Genomic DNA, 8,405 nt, shown 5'->3' with positions numbered 1-8,405 from the left:
ACCTGGAGCAGTTGTAGTGGGTGCAGTGTACTTCAGGCAGGCAGAACCAGGACCATTCCCCCCCTACCTGTTACACTTGTGGTGGTAAATGTGAGCCCTTCAAAACCCACCCGAAACCTACTGTACCCACATGTAGGTGCCCCCCCCTTCACCACTTAGGGCTATGGTAGTGGTGTACAGTTGTGGGGAGTGGGGTTTGGGGGGGCTCAGCACCAAAGGTAAGGGAGCTATGCACCTGGGAGCAATTTGTGAAGTCCACTGCAGTGCCCCCTAGGGTGCCCGGTTGGTGTCCTGGCATGTGAGGGGGACCAGTGCACTATGAATGCTGGCTCCTCCCACGACCAAATGCCTTAGATTTGTTCATTTTTGAGATGGGCGTCCTCAGTTTCCATTATCGCCGAAAACCGGGGACGACCATCTCTAAGGACAACCTAAGGACGACCATCTCTAAGGTCGACGTAAGTGTTGAGATTTGGGCGTCCCCGACCATATTATCGAAACGAAAGATGGACGCCCATCTTGTTTCGATAATAGCGGTTTCCGCGCCCCTTCGCTGGGACGTCCTTAGAGATGGGCGTCCTTAGAGATGGTCGTCCCCATTCGATTATGCCCCTCCACAGCTTTAAATCAACCAAAGGAGTTATTTCACGTAGTGAATATTTTGGTGAATGATGAGAATAATGAAAAGACTCATGAAAGTTTAACAGAACAGATATATGGAGATTGGTTATTTACAAAATTGTATGACTCAGATTTTCAAAACATTATTTTAGATTATGACTCTCAGTTCCATGGTTCTAATTGTCTCTGGGATGAATTTACAATGATGACAAATTCTGAAATAGAAAAATTGGTTAAAAACTTAACCCTTATGTGATGTTTGTGAGCCCTTAGGCCCTTAGGCTCACAAACCCAACCACCTCTGGGTAGGCTGAGTCCCCTCAGAACTAAGAGTACTCCAAAGAACCAGATTGGACCACAAGTGGAGATGAACTGAGGCAGCTTTAATAGTAGCAAAACACAAGGCAAAAAGGGTAGCCAAATGGCACAGAAAGGAAAACAGACAGCCTAGCTATGTAATTTAACCTAGCTGAAGCAAGGCAAATATAAAACATAGAATATGGTAAAGTAGAACAGCCTAGCTGTATAGGGAAATCAAACATAAGCAGCCTAGCTGCACATCTCTACTAACAGAGTGATGCAAACATATGGCATACAGTAGAACACAATAGGCTAGGCAAAGGGACCGTCCTAGTGGGACAAAGACAATCAGGCAATACTTAGCTGGCAGAGATAACACCGCTAGTAGTTAAGAAAAGGGTTCATTCTGTCAGTACACTCAGATGAGCCGCTGAACAACCGCGGTAAGCTCCCTCAAACCAGAGTGGAGCAGGAGCAAAACAAAGGGAGAAGAAAGAGTCTCTTGAGAACCTGCACCACAGGTAGAGGCAAGAGCGAGTCACCTAAGACAAGCAAACAGTCACTGAGGCGCCTGAGCCGAATGCTCCCAAGGCAGGCAAGATAAGGCAACAATGCCTGTGCCAAAGCTCCCAAGGCAAGCAAGGTGAAGAAGCCAATTCTGAGCCGATGCTCCCAAGGCAGAAGACTAAACGGCCCTGCATAGCACCCGAGGGCCAGGAACGGCCCATGCAGACCCCTCCGCACTCCAAGCACCACTCCCTCGTCCAGAGATGCCTCGAGATGTGGCCTCAGCCACTGCACCTGCAGCACTCCCCGTCATCCAGCCCACACAGTCCCAAACACAGCACAAAGCCACTCGCTGCATACAGCAACCAAGGGCGACAGGAAACTCAGCTGAGGTACAGAAGGCTCTGGACTCACAAGCCTGGCAGGCAGGCTTCACTGGACCAAAGCAAAGGTAAAAGCTGAAGGCAAAGCTTTTACTCCTCAGGACTACCAGGCTTGAAAGCAGGCTTCACAGGAACACAGCATAAGGTGAAAGCTGTAGGCAAAAATTTTGCTCCTCAGGACTACCAGGCTTGAAAGCAGACTTCCACTGGAACATAGCATAAGGAGAAAGCTGAAGCAAAGCTTTACGTCTCAGGACTACCTGGCTTGGAAGCAGACTTCCACTGGAACACAGCATAAGGAGTAGCTGTAGGCAAAACTTCAGGCCACGGCCTCGCAAAGAAAGGAAAGGGAAATGGGACTTGATAAACCACCTTTCTGTGGTACCTTGCAACTACATTCAAAGCTGTTTACATATATGCAGGTACTTATTTTGTTCCTGGGGCAATGGAGGGTTAAGTGACTTGCCAGAATCACAAGGAGCTGCAGTGGGAATTGAACCCAGTTCCCCAGGATCAACGTCTGCTGTACGAACCACTATGCTACTCCTCCAGAAGTTGGAACTAGTAGAACCCCAGGCAGGTCTGGGCTGAATCAAGGATAATTGCCAGCACTCTCAGAAGCCAGCTTAAGAAGTGCTCAATGCTGATGACATCACCAGTTTGGCCTCCACCCTCTACAGTGACCCCACAGGTCACTGACTGGAACTGCAGGTAATTTTAGAAGGTTTAGAAGGAGGAACAGGCACTGACGAGCAAGGCACAGACATCGATGACCGTGACACCTTACTGGGTCAGATTCTGACCCCTGCTCATCCAGTTGTGTTTCGTTCCATGTTAGTGGTGTTAATATCATCCATGACTGGGATTGTAAATAAGTCCCTAAGGGGCCCTTTTACTAAGTCGCGTAGGCACTTACGCATATCCTACATGGGTCAATTTTGAACTGCCGCCCGGCTAATGTTTGGCCCAGGCGGTAATTTCATTTTTTTCATGCATCCACTAAATGTGCTGGAAATTTTCTGGCACGTGGCGCTAACCATGCAGTAATCGGCATTGTATGCACGTAGACCATTACTGCCCGGTTAATGCGTGAATCTTACTGCTAGGTCAAAGGGTGGTGGTAAGGTCTCAGGCCCAAAATGGATGCACGCCAATTTTTATTTTGCCGCATGTCCAATTTCGACCCAAAAAAGGCCTTTTTTGCAGGTGCGCTGAAAAATGGACCTGTGTGTGTCCAATACACGCATCTATACCAGTGCAGGCCATTTTTTGGCGCATCTTGGTAAAAGGACCTCTGAGGGAGAGATATCAGATAATCTAAAAGTAACAACAGTAAATCCTTTATTTAAAAAAAAAGTGCAGGGGATATAGATGATCCAAAATATTACAGACTAATTTCAACATTGCAGTTTTTGGCAAAATTAATTGAAAAATGTGTACTACAACAACTTCAGGAGTTTGTGTTAGATCAAAATATATTACATGATTATCAATCTGGTTTTAGAGAAAATCATAGGGGCCCTTTTACAAAGGCACGCCAAAAAATGGCCTGCGGTAGTGTAGACACATGTTTTGGGCACATGCAGAATCATTATTCAGCGCGCCTGTAAAAATGCCTTTTAAAAATTTTTGACGAAAATGGACGTGTGTCAAAATGAAAATTGCCACGCATCCATTTTGGGTCTGAGACCTTATCACCAGCCATTGACCTAGTGGTAAGGTCTCATGCAGTAACTGGGCAGTAATGGTCTACGTGAATAGAATGATTACCACCTGATTACCGCCCACGTCAGAAAATAAAAATATTTTCCGGCGCACATAGCGGACGCACATCAAAAATGAAATTACCGCAAGGGCCATGTGGTAGGAGGCCATTTTTCAGCGTGCCTTTGTAAAAGGGACCCTCATTGATTAATGATTTAAGACTTGGGATAGATTATAAAATTAGATATTGTTTAGTTACACTAGATATTACATCAATTTTTGTTCCAATATTTTTATTGTGTTTTGTAGTCAATAACAAATGGCTAAAATAAAAGTAAATAACTAGTATAACAGATTAACAATAACAAAGCATCAGCATACATGTTCAGACTAAGATTATACAAGAATTATTGCTATAACAAGTCATGATCATACATAAATTCAACTCTAAGAGAGGTTATTATGTAGTTGATCTAGTAAAGAAGTCCATATTTTATTGTATTTAACAAGTGAGTTATGTTTTTCAGCTGCAGCATATTCATATTTAGCTAATATACACATAGAATTCCACCAAGTTAAATACGTTACTTTGGTAAGGTCTTTCTAACAAAAGAAAAGGGTTCTTAAGGCTTGATGTAACATTATGTCTAATAATTGTGCTTGATGTTTGTCTAGTGGTGATTGTATCATTAGGGATCCAAATATGACTATGTTATATGTTAGAACATCTTGAATATTCAAGGTAGATGATATTGTGTTCCATACAGAGTTCCAATAATCTTGAACAAATGAACAAGAATAAATAATACGTTTGAGATTTCCAACATCCTTTTCACATGTCCAACATTTATTCATATTATTTTTTGTTTTTGTCGTATTCATTTTGGCGAGTTTAGCTGGAGTCCATAGGGCCCTGTGTGCTAGGTAGAACATGGATTGTGAAATGGACGCTGATTTGGTGGTATGAGTAGTTTTGAACCAGAATTTTTCCCATTCTTTTTCATTTACTTGGGTGTTTAGATCATTTTCCCATGATTGCATGGTACTAGTTGGTGAGCTGAATTTAGCTAATTGAAGTATTTTGTACCATGTAGATGCAACTTTTTTGGAAGACATAAATGATTTGCAGAGTTTCCAGCAAGTAGTTAATTTACTTATATCTAATGTATTAGTTACACAATGTTTGAGTTGGATCCATTTATAGTGTTGAGAATTTGTGAGGCCAAATTTTATACATAATTGGGAAAATGGAAGCCAAGAGTGATCTTTTATGACATCATTAAGGGACCAAATGCCAGCTCTTTTCCAAGCAGTCCAATTAATACAAGAGTTGTTCATTTTGAACTTTGGATTATTCCAAATTGGGATGTATATGGCATGTGTTAAGGGGTGTGTCAGAACTGAATCAAGTTCTTTGAAAACTGTTTTAAGAGTTTTAAACAAAACATTGGAAGAGATTTTAGTCTGTTGAGACCAAGGAAAGAAATGTGTTGGTGTATCTGGTTGCTTTAGTAGTTCAAGATGGAACCATGGTGAAGTGATGTGTTGTTCCTTATCATACATATACGCTGAGTTTTGTTTTAATAGAAAGGATATATAGTATTCATAGAAACTATGGAAATTGACCACCTTATAGTGAGCAAGCTTTCAATTTTTTAACAGAAATTCTAGGTGTTTTATTACTCCATAAAAATTGAATTAGTTTAGCTTCAATTTTCTTATATGTTGAAGGATTCAGTAATACAGGGAGCATACTAAGAATGTAATTAATTTTTGGCACTATCATCATCTTTATAGTTTCTAGTCTACCCCACCAGTTGAGCCTTAAAGGGGACCACTTTTGAGTTAATGTTTCAGTGATTTTAATTATATTATCAGAATTATATTTAATAGTATCTTCAATAGTGGGGCCGAAAAGAACTCCCAGGTACTTAATTTGATTTTCATTCCATTGAAAATTATATTTAATAACATGTTTTAAATGTACACAGTTTATAGGCAGAAGTTCAGTTTTTGTGGTATTTAATTTATAACCAGATATTTCAGCAAATTTAGAGATTAAACACAGGATGTGAGGTATTGAGGAAGGAGAAGTGAATAATAGAACATCGTCCGCGTATGCTGCTAATTTAATATTTTGTTGACCAATTTTAGCACCGTGTATAAGGGGATGTTGACGAATAGCTGTTAGTAATGGTTCTAGAGCTAAATTAAATAATAATGGTGACAATGGGAAACCCTGTCTAGTGCCTCTTGTTGGAGTGAAAGGTTTAGAGATTACATCATTTATTTGAATATATGTAGTTGGGGAAGTATACAAGACCTTTATTATATTAAATGATTCATCAGATAAACCATACCATTTCAGTACTTTGAACAGATATGGCCATTCTACACGATCAAAAGCTTTTTCAGCATCAAGTCCTATTGCAACCAAAGGATCTGAGGTTTCTTGACCATGTATTAATATATTAGAGAAAATTCTTGTGTTATCTGAAGAGGATCTCCCATTCATAAAACCAGTTTGATCTGGATGAATGAGTTTGGGTAAAAAATGTTGTATTCTCTCTGCAAGAATTTTGGCAAATATTTTGGCATCTATTAAAGAAAATGGCCTATAATTTTGCACTAAACTGGGATCCTTATTAGGTTTCAGTAATACTATAATATTGGCTTCAGTGAAAGAGCCCTTGATGTTACCAGTTTCTATCATGTAGTTGAAATAATCACATAAAATTGGGGATAATATGGATTTGAACGCTGTAGTACTTTAATTATGTCAATCCTACTAAAACTGATAGTTACTACAATATTATTTTTCTTCAACCTTTTAATATGCAGGTTCTGTCTTATATTTATTTATTTGACTATATATACATTGATATCAATCAAAAATTCTTTGGTCATATACTGATTATATCTTAATTATATATTTGCATAGATTTGCACAATTTATCACATCATCTTATAAAGCTTTATATGGTTATATTATATCCCTGTGTGCCATTATCTGATTATATAATTGCAGACATCTCTCCCGTGTCTCTAACAGTTGCATAGCGATTGGTCCTTCTCGGAGGGAGATAGTCCAATGTGTTATCTCCTGTGGTGTTGGGAAGGAGATTTTCGTACAGGGCATATTGTCCTGCTGTTGTCTTTTTCATTATTGCGGTTTCAATTAAGCGTTCTACTAAGCCTCTAGCACAAGGGATTATGCAACATCCTACTAAAACAAAAATTGCTACCACTATGATTATAGTCGTGGCTGCTGAAATGATGAATGTTTTCCATTTACCAAACGCTCTATCCATCCAACCTGTCCAGGATGTATCAACGCCAGAGTTTTCTGCCAATTCTTGCGACAGTGAGGTTAAGCCTTCTAAAGCTCTGGTAATTGATCCATCTGGAGCTGTATTGTTGGGGATAAAGGTGCAACACTGGGTACCTATCTTTTGGCACACCCCGCCATCCGCTGCTAGAAGTTGGTCAAGAACTAATCTATTTTCCAACGTCATCCGGCTAGTGGCGTCTAATTGTGTTGCAATTCCTTGAACTGCATCCCTAGTGTAGTTCACAAATCTCTGCTGGTTGTAATATATATAGTTGATCCAGTCTAGATTCTTATTGATAGTCGCCCACCAAAAGAAAACTGATTCAAATCCTGCGGCTATCTGGTTTCTGGCTTTGAACTCATCAGGAACCCCTCTTGGAACTCCAATAGCATCTATATAGACCCGATCATCAAAAGATCCAGGCATTGCATTTCTCTTCACTCGTGAGGAAGAGCTGCTGTGAGGGGGAAGCAAGGATGCTATAATGATTGGAATGACCAATTTGACTAGGGCACATCTGCCTGTCCAATTGTTAGGAAGTGTATGGCGGATAGTACGGGTTCCACAGTACCACCATATATCTGCTCTAGCTTGTGAGAACCGTGTTAGGTTTAGATTTTGCAGAGTCCCATTTCCTAAAGTTGTGTTACAATTGGTTAGGTTTCCTAAAAACCGTGGCTTTTTCACCCCATATCGTTCCAGACATGTATGATATCTGGTAGCAGGATTTGGAATCCTGAATGCAGGTGGAACCCTCATCCGAGGGGGTAAATAGGGGTGGTGCTCGTCAAGATGCTGACAAGACTGATTTATGTCGTCTTTAACCTGCAATAACTGTAACATACACCAGAATCCATCTGGATCATGTTGGAGGTCTAAGGGGAAAGGAACAACTGTTGGTTCCGCTCTTGCATGGGAACAAAAATAACAATTAGAGACATTCAAACTCTTTGTAGTATAATGTGCCCATTCGAGCCATAGATTTGTCTCTCCGAATCCTGTTTCTAGTGCTATTAAATCTTTAGAATCATTAATTGGTACAATCTGGTAAGGAATTTTTATTTCTGGGATCTTTGTTGGTACTAAGGGATTGGTCGCTGTAGGTTGGGCTGGGGGTGGAACAATCTTGAATTTTCCTATGGGGTCTCTACCTGTGGCATCAATTCCTATGGAATAAGTTCTGTATGTAACAGCCGTTACTCCTCTGAAAGTGATAGCCACTTGATTACATTTGGTCATTCGGCAGAGGCCAGTGACTCGCAATTTCATGATGGAAATGCTCTTTTTTAGATCTGGAATCTCACTACCTGAGTAGGGAACCCATGAACCTGTATACCACCATACTCGTGCCCAACTTCCGCAATTGGGGAAGGGACACAGGTATACTTCAAAAGTTGACAAATATTGCTGCACAGGATGTTCCCCACACATTGTGTAAGCACACACATCAAGGGTGATTGTGGTTGTGTCCTTGGTAGTGGGTAATGTTATATCATAAGTGGTTGTAAATTGTTCTAGAAAATTTGCTAGGTACTGTGTTCCATGTATCATGGGTGTG

This window comes from Microcaecilia unicolor, chromosome 1 (genome assembly GCF_901765095.1).
Source record: "Microcaecilia unicolor chromosome 1, aMicUni1.1, whole genome shotgun sequence".
In the NCBI taxonomy this organism is placed as follows: domain Eukaryota; kingdom Metazoa; phylum Chordata; class Amphibia; order Gymnophiona; family Siphonopidae; genus Microcaecilia; species Microcaecilia unicolor.
The sequence above is the reverse complement of the archived record's forward strand: the minus strand, read 5'-3'. Positions refer to the sequence as shown.